Source organism: Bos grunniens, chromosome 1 (genome assembly GCF_055505025.1).
Source record: "Bos grunniens cultivar Pamir isolate PY7600 chromosome 1, Bosgru_T2T1.0, whole genome shotgun sequence".
NCBI classification, from domain to species: domain Eukaryota; kingdom Metazoa; phylum Chordata; class Mammalia; order Artiodactyla; family Bovidae; genus Bos; species Bos grunniens.
The window spans coordinates 3,042,027-3,056,860 of NC_141165.1; the positions used below are offsets into that span (position 1 = coordinate 3,042,027).

Sequence of the window (14,834 nt, forward strand, 5' to 3'; positions counted from 1 at the left end):
CTTTCTTGCACTGGAGAAGGAAATGGCAACCCACTCCAGTGTTCTTGCCTGGAGAATTCCAGGGACGGAGGAGCCTGGTGGGCTGCCCTCTGTGGGGTCGCGCAGAGTCGGACACGACTGAAGCGACTGAGCAGCAGCAGCAGCAGCACAGAGTTTTTACATAGTGAACAGGAGATGTTAATTTGCAGTTTGTATTAATGGGTTATAATAACCTCAATCTAATAATACTCTATTAACTGTCTTGAAAATAAAGATGATTTTTAAAAATGATTACTTTTAAAATCAATAGTTACCTGATTTTTTGGATCATTTCTGTGGAGTATTAGCTGTACATTACTTTCCAAAAGATATCCTGGAAAATACTTGGTTTTAATCTAATAACTATAGCAGCTTTTGCATGGTTAATCATTTTCCTCAGTAAAATTAAATTAACTGTTGGAGGAGAATTTGATTAAGCCATTTCTTCTCAGTTTTCTCCTCTTTCTTACTGTTTTGTGCAGTTTAGCCAGAGTTGGAGTTTCCTGTTTTATCGGCAGCCGTTGGTGTGTACTGGGATCCTTCTTGGGGCCCTGATATGACCTAGTACTTCGGGGTTATTTTTTGTCATTATTGTTGTTTTTGTCACTGTAATAATTACCCATTTGTCAAAAGTGTATGTGTGATTTAAACAAGGTTTTTAAAATGTGTGAGCTGCACCCTTATAAAGCTTTAGTATTGTAAAGTGCTATATTTAACTTTTCTGAAGGAATATAATTCTGTCATCTTGAATTACAGTAAACCAAACATTTCTTATGCTAATTATTTTAATTTGTATATTCAAAATTATGAAATAAAAATTTCCGTATAAATTAATAATTACTAATCCTGATTTTCCTTACCAAAATGCTGTGTCAGTCCTTTATCTGATGTTATACTTACTATAATAGTCTCATACTTCATTTATCATAGGTAACCAAATATTTGAGTAAAAAAATAAAAATACTTGATGAAAATTAAATCCTACTAAGAAACATGATTGACTTTATGGAGGAACGGGCAGGGAGGTGGACAGTAGGGCAGTGATGAAATAAGAAATCCATTTTTCTTGTGCTCTCGTGTATCACAGTTTAGAAGAGGGAGACTAGCAAGATAAATGGACCAGGAATTACAGAGCAGGCTTGTATGATTTATCATTATTTTTCAGGATATAATACAGTAGTCACAATAATTTGGTGAATGATCTTCATCTTTGTGTGAAGAAGTCTATTCAGTATCATGAAAACATCTATTATTATATGCGATGTAAACACAATTCCCGTATTGCATTATTGGATGTTAACAAAGCCCCCCTCCCCTTTGTTTGCATGAATCGCAGAAACCTCACAAGACTTGTCTGCCGCAGTCGCGCATGCTATTATGTACATGTTAATGTTTACTGTTGTGCTTCCCCAAAATGATACACACTCATCTGATCTTTAATCACCCAAGTTGATAAAATGAGCCTCCATGTATGGTGAACTTTGTTCTCCTATCTGATCACATTTTCTGGTTCCTGAAAGACTATCATTTTTCTTTTTAAAAATATTTGCTCCTGTTTTCTGTGTCCAAGCAACCTGGCATGATCAAAATGAGCTGTAAGTTCAGAAAATTCTCAACAGCAGAATTCTAGTTGCTATAAAAATGCCAGGTTAAACTAAACATTTTTAGTACATATAATTCATTTCTGCTAAGACTTGAAGTCCTGAAAACTCTGGGATTTTCTTAGGTAAATTCTCCTTAAAGTTTGCTCGTGTATGTTTGGATTGTATGGTTTTGTAGAAGTGTATGATATTATGTAACTAATATTTTTTATATTTTAAGAGCTTGACTGTTTTAAAACAAAATCAAGGGACTTCCCTGATGATCCAGTGGCTGGGACTCTGTGGTCCCAATGCGGGGACCTGGGTTCAAACCCTGGTCAGGAAACTAGACCCCACATGCTGCAACTACAGTCCCGAGTGCCGTAATGAAGACCTGGCACAGCCAAATAAATAAATTAAATATTAAACAAAATCAAGTTTGTGAGTCATTCATACAGACACACTGGCAATATTAATTGTGTGAAGGCTTGGAAGTCCAGTCCATTAGAAAATGCAGCTCAGCTGCTTTGCAAATAGTTCTTGCTCTGGTGAGAAATTTTTTATAAGAAGTAAACTTAGTACTGAAGAGAACTGAATCAATCTATAGATGGATGTTCGGGACAGGTGGAAGCCTAAGCTGAACTCAGAGTATCATAGCTTACAAATGAAAAAACTTATGTTACGTGGTTTCTAGGCATCAAATCTTGGTTCAGTAGAAATCAAGACAGACTAAGCTGCTTCTGCTAAGTCGCTTCAGTCGTGTCCGACTCTGTGCGACCCCAGAGACGGCAGCCCACCAGGCTCCCCCATCCCTGGGATTGTAGGGTCAAATAGAGGATTCGTAGTTTAAAAAAAAAAATACACCACAGTATTTTTTGAACTTAGTATTTATTTTTTAAAATTCTCATATTTAAGAATTAAACTCTGTTTCCTAAAAGTAATTTATACATATTAATAACATAATATGTACATGATTGAATCTTGTTACCTTGTGAGCTGTTTTCTAGTCAGTAGTGTTTCTTTGTTTTAACAGCTATAAAAGTGGCTTAAATCTAAAACGTACTCCCTCATTTTAAACATGTTCTGACTGAAGAACTCCGGTGTCCGAAACAAGTCTAGCCTTCTGGCAAGAGTGATGAGTTCTTCATAAGGAAATTCTGGAATTGCTTTGAACAAGTGTTTGGATAATCTCTTTGGAACTCTTTCCAAGTGGTTATGTCAGTTTTGGATGTGGGGTGAAATAGGCCATAGATCTGAATTTTCTATAAGTTTTATTATCATTTATTCTTAGAATAATAATTTTCTTTTTGAAAACTTATTCTGAGAGTTTTCTGTATTTGTTGTACATTTATACTAATAAGGCTTTGGATGTGTTTTTGGCCAACCTGAACACTAATTTGGAGATATTTGAGAAGGCATGCCATTAAAAATATGTTTGTTTCCCCAGTATATATGTATGCATGGTCTATCAGGGATAACCTGTTGAAAACTATTTAGAAATTAGTCGTTTAGAAAGTTTAATCTTAAATTAATGCCTATCACATTGATACATGTGTGATCTTTCTGTCTCTGTTTTGCTGAACTATTAGTTTCAAACTCACTAAACAAGTAACAATACAAAATTTAAAATTCAGCTGGATAATTTATACCAACAAGTAGCTCAAAGTGAGATATGTGAATTATAGAGATCACACCTTGGCAACAATGTTAAAGAGAGTATCAATTGGAGATATTTCTAGGCTTGAACTGGTGTGTCCAGAGCTGAGGAGCCTTTCTAAAATAAAATGAAACCTCAAATACATGAGGAATTAGTGGCATGATCTGTTTTCTAAATTTCGTTTTAGTCAGTGAAGTTAGTTTGCTTAATATTACAGAAGTGAGCAGAATTAAAGTTGAGACTGCTCATTTGTTACTTACTTGGTCCTCAGCATCCCTTTTTCAGGAGGCAGGATTCTGAAGTAGGCATGTATGTGAAGTCATGAGTATTCAGTAGTTTGTGCTTTTACTCTTAATCAGCCTTTTTTCTTATCTCTTTCTCCTCTCACCTTAAAATTTTTAAAACCTCCTTTTATGGCACAGATAATCTGCCTGCCTGCTGGGTTGGGAACCTGGGGAGTCTGCTGCAGTCCTTCCCTTCGTCCGTCTCTGCTTCTGGGAGCCACCCTTTGTCTCGTGTCTGTCTCTGCTCCTCCATCTGTGTAGCTGCTGTGCTAGCTCGGTGGTCAGCATTCTGTCCTCCTCCTGGAATTATCTTTCTCAGTGCTCACTGTGCTGTGCTCAGTCGCTCGGTCATGTCCAGCTCTGTGCGACCATAAAGACTGTAGCACGCCAGGCCCCTCTGTCCAGAAAATACTCCCAGCAAGATATTGGGGTGGGTTGCCATTTTCTGCCCCAGGTGATCTTCCTGACTCAGGCATGGACCCGTGTCTCCTGCGTCGACAGGCAGGTTCTTTCCCACTGTGCCACCTGGGAAGCCCTAAAATACTAACCACCCAGTCATTGATTCGGGTATTTTTCTACACTGCTAATCAGTAGCAACATGATCCAGTTTAGGTTTCTTTTATTTCTTTTTGACAAGGTGCTTATAGGCAGGGAGGCCAATAAAGGAACAATAGTTCGGTAGTAAAGTAAGTGATGACAAAGTCTTGAGCCACAATGAAGAAAAAATACATGTGTTAAATAACTGAGTCCTTTGTAGAGCTAACTTTTCTGTTCTGGTTTTAATTAGTTTTGTGCACTTCTATTTTCTGAAAACTAAAGCTTCCTCAGAATTCTGAAATAACTTGGAACAGTGACTACTTTTCATAGGTTTTCCTCCAGTGCAATCAACTATGGTTTGAGTTTTTCTCTCTGCAGTTTGAACAAAATAGAGTTTTTATTGGATAAAAGGTGTCAGGCAGGTGATGTTACAAAAAGGCAATAGATTGAAAAAGGAACTCTGAAACAAATGGAATAACATAAGGAGGAGTAGTTAATGAGATGTGAAATAATTTAACAAGTCTGGAACTGAGAATTTAAAATACAGAATAAAATTATGGATGATGCTTAAAGTTGGACTCTGTTTAATCTAAAATAATTTCTTCAGAAATCTTATTTATTTTCATCTTAGTTACAGGAACATACTTAAAAGAGGAATACTTAAAGTGTGTTTGTATCCTTATTGTACTGTGAAGGATGTCTACTTTGAAAAGTCCCATGCCTCATGTCTGCCATAAGAAATGCACAAAAACTAACATATGCTTAAGTGAATTTTTCATCTTTTTGAGTCAGGTTGAATCTGTCTCTTTTTTATGGTAACCACAGTCCTGGGAATTTTCTAACTCATCTTGGGGGTTTAGACTGCTCTCCCGATATGGAAACGGACCTCTCAGAAAGCAACTCTCAGAAATGACTCAACTTCTTTTGGTTTATTTAGGGTGATTGAGACTGATCTGTTTCTTATTTGTAAGCTAATTTGAACTTAATATCCAAGCTTGACCCTAAATGGATCAGGATACAAAGAAGTGAGGTTACGTTGCCATCAAGAGAAAAATAAGAAGGTATAATACTCAAATCATAAGAAGTTTTCTCTTCTTTAATTATACATCCATTGGTGTCTGTTTTGCCTGGAGCTTAAGTTTGTGTGGGGGTCTAACTTGGTACCATTTGTGAAAAATGAGCCTGACTGTTTGAGAGAAAATATACAGTCCAGGGGACTGCAAGAGTCAGACACGACTTAGCAACTAAACAACAGAAACATCATATGCTATTATAAGAGCTCTAAGATGAAGAGTGATTTTGGAAATGAAGATACGTTTTATAATTAGGACAACCTGGAAGTATTTCATTTACCATAAAAATCAAAGAAACGGATTTAGACTGTGTCAGTACTTTAGGGATCATTGCCTATATAAAGATTTGTGAAACTAAGGGGAGTTACATATTACACTTATAATTGCTTTGAATTGAAGTGGCATGAAACTGTGGTTAAGACCATGTGGCCTCTGGGTGCAGATTTCTTAGTGATAAGGTCTTGGACAAGTTAGTTCCCTTAAGTTCTTATTAACTGTTTTTGTTTGTTTGTTTTGGTGTAAGGTAGGGTGGGGGTTTTGTTGTTCAGTTGCCAAGTCGTGTTCAACTCTTCGCAACACCATGGGCTGCACCAGGTTTCCCTGTCCCTCACCATCTCCTGCAGTTTGCCCAAGTTCATGTCTGTTGAATCAGTGATGCTATCCAACCATCTCATTCTCTGACACCCTCTTCTCCTGTCCCCAATCTTTCCGAGCATCAGGGTCTTTTCCAGTGAGTCAGCTGGTGGCATCAGGTGGCCAAAGTATTGGAGCTTCAGCTTCAGCATCAATCTTTCCAAAGAGTATTCAGGGTTGATTTCCTTTAAGATTGACTGGTTTGATATCCCTGCTTTCCATGGGACTCTCAAGAGTCTTCTCCAGCAGCATGGTTCAAAGGCATCAGTTCTTTGGCACTCTGCCTTCTTTATTGTCCAGCTATCACATGTGTACATGACTACTAGAAAGACCATAGCCTTGACTATATGGACCTTTGTTGGCAAAGTGATATCTTTGCTTTTGAATACACTGCCTAGGTTTGTTACAGCATTCTTGCCAAGAAGCATTTGTCTTCTAATTTCATGGCTGCAGGTAAGGTGGCATTAAGTGAGATACTCCATATAAATATCAATAATAATGTTAGAATATTGATATTATTGTCACTAAAGTATGTTTTCAAACAACTTCCTAATGTAAATCATGTAGTTTTTTTAATTTTTATTTTTTAATATTATAATTTTTATTTTTATTTATTTATTTTTTTGCAGCTGGAGTTTTTATTTTATTTTATTTTTTAAATTTTATTTTATTTTTAAACTTTACAATATTGTACTAGTTTTGCCAAATATCGAAATGAATCCACCACAGGTATACATGTAGTTAAACAAGCCTGAGTGGATGTTTTCTTTGGTTCAGATGAATACCAGGAGACAGTATGTAATAAACTTTAACCTGCTCATACTTCATACATAAACCTTGAAAGAATAACATCTATCTTCAAACTTCAAAATTAAAAAAATTTTATTCCCATTAACCTTGGGTGGAAGTTTGGAGTATTAGAATTTTTTAGAGTCTTTCAGGAATGCTGTTTAGGCAGCCCTTCCAGTCCGTCAGATTAATGGGATTGCAGGGACAGTGAACGGAGTGTACACTTGCCTAGTGACAGTGGAGGTGCCTGCAGAAGGAAGATGGGCGTGCTTTAATTTTTCCAAGCGATCCGAGGCATCTGGAAGCACAGCAGATGTTTTCTGTCTTGATGCTGCTTTGGTGCCAGTGTATGCTTAGCATCCATTTGTATCACTGAGAGTTAGATGTAAACTCTTACTTTTTTTTTTGGATAACTGTTATTGTATTAGGCACTTTTACATATTTTTAACTTTTTTTTACTTATCAACAACATATTTTGTTTAGTCAGTTAACTTATACAACAGTATTTTCCTTTATGACCATTCATCTCCCTTAAACATTGCTATGTCTTTTGACATGGAAATTCCTAAGTGATTTAGTTCAAGACTAAAATTTGTGTTAAGGAAAATCAAATTTGGTAGAGACATTTTATGTATAGTTAAAACTGCTTTTGTTTAATTACTCCTCTTTCTGTTGAAAAGGAACCTTGATACTAGTGGTTCAGAAACACATTTGAGATCTTTGTATTAAGTTGAGTACAGTTTAATTGGACTAAATGAAGTATTATATATATTCAACAAATAATTTGAAGATTGTGCGCCTGAAAAATGGAGAGTAGTTGTTACTGGTTGATACCTTTGAGAAAGCTTCTTGAAGTCATCTCTTCGCTGCTGTATCCTTATCTTTGGGATGGTCTGCTTCGGGATCTCCATTTTAAGAAGCTTCTTAGATTTTTATAGACACTGAAGCTTGAGACCGACTGCTGAAGTCTCTGCTGACAGCTTTAAGATGTAGGCTCTGCCCTTGCAATGGAAGGGATGTTTTTATTTATGGGATAAATAAATGGGATGTTTTTATTTATAGGATAAATAAATGGGATGTATTTATTTATGTTATTTGCTTAAGGCATAAAACTTTAAAAATGCTACCAAAATTTACCAAGACAAGAAACTATAGAAGTTATAAAAGTTTTTTTTTTTTTGAGGGCCCTTATAAAAGCTAGAAAAAAGGAATGAAGAAGATTAATATATTATTGAAATAGTGCTTTTGTGTTACTTTTTTGTATTTTGACCTTAATTTACCGTAGGACTGTTGTTAGCAGATTGAAATGTTCTTGTGAAAACTCTTAAGGCCTGTAGTCTTTTCTTGAAAATTGGTTTAGTACTGTTGTTTACATTGTGAAATTAGGGCTTTCAATAAGATTTTGGTTTCCATCTATCCTGAATTCTCCCTAGGAGTGCACAACTTCAAAAATAAAGAGGCACAGTCAGCAGAAAAAAGAGGTGGTCTGAGCATTTATGCGTTAAATATGCATGTTAATTAGGAAAAAAATTAGAAAAATATGAAAACAGATGTTACATAAATTATTGCAGTCCCAGGGCAGCAGTAACTTATACACTGACAATAATTTTTATATGTGCATGTGTATGTCTATTTCTAGATTTCTCAATGTTTATGCAATTCCATAGAGAATAACTGGAAGAAAAACTGGTATATCCTTTCAGTGAGACTGTGGTAAACACTCCTCCTGCTTGTGGCTTGCTGAACAAGTCTAGGCATAATACACGTGCTTCTGTGAGCTAACCATCCCTGCTTCCTGATCTTCCCTGCAGTCCTTCCTTCTTGGTTTCTTTGGTGGTATGTCAGTGAACTCTTTTAATGGACACGTCCTATCTGAACAAGAAAGTGAACCACAATCCCAAGTAGTATAGAACGTGTAAAATTGACTGTAGTGTAAAATAAGTATTTAGGAATAAAACAAATCACAACTTTTGAGGACACTGATTATAATGTTACTTTTTCTTTGTTTACACTCGTACTTTCTGAAGGAATAGCCATCATTCTCTTGAGTAGTGTTGACACAGTAGTATGACAGTCTAAACTAAGTTTTACATAAACGTACATTCATCACATACACATATGTTGGAATAATTGATAGATCCTCAAATGTCTTTAAAGAGACATCCGTAATATAAAAATGGTCTGTATTTTTACAAGAGAAAGATGAGAAATAGAGACATGCTTTGTTTCAGCGGTGCGGCAATTTTTAGTTCAACCATACAGAAAAACCATGTGACTGGAGTGCTGTCCAAGACGCTGTTGCTGTTATCTGGGTGTTTTCCATTTATAGATTATATAACTTAGAAACATATTGTTTGTAACTTTTCAGATAAGATTGAAAGTTAAAATAAGGAAATGCTCCATCAGAATGTAATAAATCATTCTCTTTATCTAACAAGCAAACAAAACATGAATTATATTCAGTTACAGGAGCATGAAACAGTTTCTGTAAATCTATGTAGTGATCAATGCTACATTCATTTGTAGTCTTTAGAAATCATACTTTGTTATTTGGTTTTAGTAGCATATGATGTTAAAATGTGTTTTAAGTAATTTCTTTTGATCCCAGAAGTTTCATATATACCTGTTATAATGCTTTTCAATTCCATGGTTTTGATTTATATTTTACTTTTTATTGCCTAAGTATTGTCTTTTTGTGCATATGCTGAGTCACCAATAAGCTATAAGCTACTACAGAATGAAATCTAGAAAAGAGTGATCATATTGTTTGATAATTTATTATCCTTTAGAGGTTCTTTACTTTAGATAGATATTTAAGAAATTTTGTGGATATTCTTGAAAATTTTATGTAGAGATGTATCCCTGTCAGATAGGATTTGTGGAAGTGTATTAAAGTATATTACTAAAGGTGATAAATGTTTTTCTGAAGGCAAAAAGGCTATGGAAGTTAATTTTTAATTCACAAATAATATTTACTTGCCACACTGATACAACTGTATTCTAATTTTACATTTTACTAGTACTTTGGAATTAGTTTTCAGTGGAGTTTTTTCACATTTGTTTTAAAATGTCAGATTTCCATTTTCTAGCTTATGTAATTTTAATACTTATTATTTTATTATGTATTAGAGTAGTGCATTTCTTATTTGAACACTTTTACTTCATGTCAGTGAAACAAAGTGATAAGAGGTGATGTATTTTATATTGAGGTGTTTTAGGTTTTTTTTGGTATTATAATGCTGTGAGTATTATAAAGTGAGTTTCTTTCTTCTATTTTAGATGATGGAAAGGGTGATTAATGTATAAGCTAACATTTGTCTCCTAAGAGCCAAAAATATGGCATAAATTTTTTCAGCTTTTTGCATTGATGGCTTTGACTCCTTTGCATAGGGCTAGGCATATTTGAAGCTATTTTATTTATTTATTCTTCTAGGTATTTGCTGTTTATCCTGAAGCTCAGCTGAGGCAGAGCTCAGCTGATCTCTGTTTCTTGACTGTTTACTTCCTATTGGCCAACCAAGATTTTATTGGAGAATTCTGTTGCACAGAGCCTGCCATCGTCTGTGGGCCGTAACAGGAACATGCATTTGCAAGTGTCAGTTAGATTTGTGGATCAATAAAGTTTTCCTGAAAGGTATGTATATGTTAATTTCAAAACGTACATTTTAAGTTCAGTGCTATTAACATCTGTCTTAGTCTGGCTTCTATAACAAAAATCCCATAGATTGTGTGACTTACAAATCACAGAAATTTATTTTTCACTGTTTTGGAAACTGGGATGTCTAAAATCAAGATGCTAGCAAATTTTGTGTCTGGTGAGGATCCACATGCTCGTTCATAGATGGGCGTCTTCCTGCTGTCTTTACACGGTGTAAGAATAAAAGAGTTCTCTACGGTCTCTGTTTATAAGGGCACCAATCCCATTTATGAGGGCTCCACCCTCAGGACCTAATCACCTCACAGAGAACTCACTCCTATGCCATTACGCTGGGAATTAAGATTTAGTTTTGGGGAATGATAAATGTTCATTTCATAATAATACCCTTATGATAGTTATCATAACCTGTTTTACAGATTTGTGTACAGAAAATGTGTGTTGATGTGTATGTATGTGTATATGCTGTGTGTTCAGTCATGTCCGACTCTTTGTGATCCCACGGACCGTAGCGCACCAGGCTCCCCTGTCCATTGAATTCTCCAGTCAAGAATACTAGAATGGGTTGCTATTTCCTTCTCCGTGTATGTGTATATGTGTATGTATGTGTTTATACACTTATACTGAGTTTAGATTGCAGACTCAGTCAGGGCATAATGTTACCCTGTAACATAGAGTTCCTTGACAATTTCTTTCCATTTATCTATTGACCCACCAACTTCCAGTCTTTTCTTTTTCTTCATTGTTTTCCTTCTTTCTTAATTAAACTTGCATTGGGCTTTAAAATATTTTCACACCAGAATACTTTCAGCCCTTTTCTTATTGAAGACTTTACTTTTTGTATTCTTATCTCTTTTCCTTTTTCTTTACCTTTTTTCTTTCTTTCGTTCCTACCTTCCTACCTACCTACCTACATTCTGATGTTCATTAAGTTTGTTGAAGGTGTTGCAAATTTAGAATGATTGAACTTAGAGTTGAAGGTATATCAAATAGGTAGGATTCACATTTTTTTTTTTTTACCACAACCCTTAGTAAGAAATAAATTTTGTATTTATGAGACATTTTCCTCAGGCATAAATGCACAAATGAAGCTAACAAAAGTTGGTGAAACAATTCTGCCTTGGCTACCTTGAATGTATACTGTGTTCTATTTTATTACATTTTTTGTATACTTCATTTAATATATACTGATACCCATAATTACATTTATTTCCCTATCCAATGATGGATCACTTTTGCAATTTCAAAAAGTCCTACTGTAGATCACTTTATGACTGACTTGTAGGGAAAATAAATGGAATGAGGCAATTTGTTTTTTGTTTCAGTCCAGCTGCTTTTCTGCTGTCTTCTCTGTGCTTCTCATTTCTTTTGATTTAAGTTATCAGATGACTTGGGGAAAGAACTGTGAAACTGCTGAAAGATATTGGAGCACTTATTGGTTCTTTTGCAGTAAGAACACAGATACCAGTGGTCATATTTCAAAGTATAAATGGAAGAAAATCTTTAATAGAATCATTCCTTTATAGTAAGGTGAATTTTTAAAAGTTCTATTTTTTTCATTCTATTTTTGTAAATTGTGCATGCTGATGCTCTCATCATTCTTGCTTTAAAATATTTCAAACTTCTAAGTCCTTTATATCAGCTTAGAATAACATATTTTTTCCCCCAAAGTGGTCTATTCTAGTGTTCCTTCTGATTTTATGTAACATTTTTATCCTTTTCACAAATTACAGACAGTTAAAAATTAAAAATTAATATATATTTTAGAAAGTTTAGTATATACAGAAAAGTAAAAAGAAGATAAAAATTATGCTCAATCCAATGTATTAAAAGCTAAAGCAGTTCTAAGAGGAAAGTTTATAGCAATAAGCACCTGTATTAAGAAAGGAAATCTCAGGGGTGTCCACTATCTTCAATTTTATTCAGCTCAGTTTTGGAGGTCCTAGCCTCAGCAATCAGAGAAGAAAAAGAAATAAAACAAATCCATATTAGAAAGGAGGAAGTAAGACTGTCACTGTTTGCAGGTGACATGATACTATAATAGGAAATCCTAAAGATGCCACCAGAAAACCATTGGAGCTCATCAGTGAATTCAGTAAAATTGCAGGATACAAAATTGATATATAGAAATCTCTTGCATTTCTATACACCAGCAATGAATTATCAGAGAGAGAGATTGAGGAAACAGTTCCATTTACCATCTCATCAAAAAGAGTACAATACTTAGGAACAAACCTCAGTAAGGAGATAAAAAACTTGTACTCAGAAAACTGTAAGATACCAGTGGAAGAAATCTACAGCACAAACAGATGGGAAAATGTATTTTTGAATTGTAAGAATTAATGTTGTTAAATTGACTGTTACTACCATTACTAACTGCCAGTAAATTTGGAAAATTCAGCAGTGGCCATAGGACAGGAAAAGGTCAGTTTTCATTCCAGTCCCGAAGAAAGGCAATGCCAAAGAATGCTCAAACTACCGCACAGTTGCACTCATCTCACATGCTAGTAAAGTAATGCTCAAAATTCTCCAAGCCAGGCTTCAGCAATACGTGAACCGTGAACTTCCAGATGTTCAAGCTGGTTTTAGAAAAGGCAGAGGAACCACAGATCAAATTGCCAACATCCGCTGGATCATCGAAAAAGCAAGAGAGTTCCAGAAAATCATCTATTTCTGCTTTATCAACTATGCCAAAGCCTTTAACTGTGTGGATCACAATAAACTGTGACAAATTCTTCAAGAGATGGGAATACTAGACCACCTGACCTGCCTCTTGAGAAACCTATATGCAGGTCAGGAAGCAACAGTTAGAACTGGACATGGAACAACAGACTGGTTCCAAATAGGAAAAGGAGTACGTCAAGGCTGTATATTGTCACCCTACTTATTTAACTTCTATGCAGAGTACATCATGAGAAATGCTGGGCTGAAAGAAGCACAAGCTGGAATCAAGATTGCCGGGAGAAATATCAATAACCTCAGATATGCAGATGAAACCACCCTTATGGCAGAAAGTGAAGAAGAACTAAAGAAAAGCCTCTTGATGAACGTGAAAGAGGAGAGTGAAAAAGTTGGCTTAAAGCTCAACATTCAGAAAACTAAGATCATGGCATCTGGTCCCATTACTTCATGGGAAATGGATGGGGAAACAGTGGAAACAGTGTCAGACTTTATTTTGGGGGCTCCAAAATCACTGCAGATGGTGACTGCAGCCATGAAATTAAAAGATACTTACTCCTTGGAAGGAAAGTTATGACCAACCTAGATAGTATATTAAAAAGCAGAGATATTACTTTGCTAACAAAGGTCTGTCTAGTCAAGGCTATAGTTTTTCCTGTGGTCATGTATGGATGTGAGAGTTGGACTGTCAAGAAAGCTGAGTGCTGAACAATTGATGCTTTTGAACTGTGGTGTTGGAGAAGAGTCTTGAGAATCGCTTGGACTGCAAGGAGATCCAACTGGTCCATTCTAAAGGAGATCAGTCCTGCATGTTCATTGGAAGGACTGATGCTCAAGCTGAAACTCCAGTACTTTGGCCACCTTTTGCGAAGAGTTGACTCATTGGAAAGACACTGATGCTGGGAGGGATTGGGGGCAGGAGGAGAAGGGGAGGACAGAGGATGAGATGGCTGGATGTCATCACCGACTTGATGGACATGAGTTTGAGTGAACTCTGGGAGTTGGTGATAGACAGGAAGGCCTGATGTGCTGTGATTCATGGGGTCGCAAAGAGTCAGACACGACTGAGCCACTGAACTGAACTGACTGACCATTACTAAGGCAATCTCCATATTCAGTGCAATTCCTATCAAGATATCAATGGCATTTTTCACAGAACTGGAATAAATAAATTAAAATTTGGCATGAAAACACCAAAGACCTCAAACAGATAATGCAAATTTGAGATAGAAGAAAAGAGCTGGAGGAATCACATATCCTGATTTCAGACTACACTACAAAGCTACGATAATTGAAAAAAGATACATATGTCAGTGGAACATAATAGAGAGCCCAGAAATAAACCACATGCTTATGGTCAATTAATCTGACAAGGGAGACACAAATACGCAATGGAGAAAAGACAATCTCTTCAATAAGTAGTGTGGGAACACTGGGCAGATACATGTCAAAGAATGAAATTGCAGTATTCTCTAACACCAGAAAGAAAAATAAACTAAAAAATAGACTAAAGTCCTAAATGTAAGACCAGATATTATAAACTCCTAGAATCGGAACACTCTCTGAAATAAATCACAGCAGTAGTTTTTGGATTCATCTCCTAAAGCAAAAAAAAGAAAAACAACAATACACAAATAGGACCTAATTAAATTTAAAGTTTCTGTACAGCAAAGGAAGCCATCAATGTAAGAAAAATACAAGAGATTTGCAAATGATGTGACCAATAAGGGGTTAATATCCAACATGTGTAATAGTTCATTTAACTCAATATACCAAAAAAGTGATTAAAAAATGGGCAGATGAACTGAATACATTTTTCTAAAGAGGAAATGCAGATGACCAGTAGGCACATGAAAAGATGCTCAGCATCACTAATAATCAGGGAAATACAAGTCAAAGCATGTGCGTTTGTTTGAGATAGTACCTCAG

The 14,834-nt window shown here is 35.6% G+C and overlaps 1 protein-coding gene across 10 annotated transcripts in view; it reads left to right on the forward strand.

The window, feature by feature from the left end:
- The window catches only part of TBC1D5 (TBC1 domain family member 5), a 595,415-nt gene that overhangs the window by 141,705 nt on the left and 438,876 nt on the right, over positions 1 to 14,834 (forward strand). For 8 of the 10 annotated variants that reach the window (XM_086386662.1, XM_086381937.1, XM_086380405.1 and 5 more), the window contains one exon: positions 10,005 to 10,205. The exons of the other annotated variants lie outside the window; for them this stretch is intronic. The gene's annotated coding sequence lies outside the window, so the exon portion shown is untranslated. The remainder of the gene's footprint in view (positions 1 to 10,004; positions 10,206 to 14,834) is intronic. 10 annotated transcript variants of the gene reach the window in all.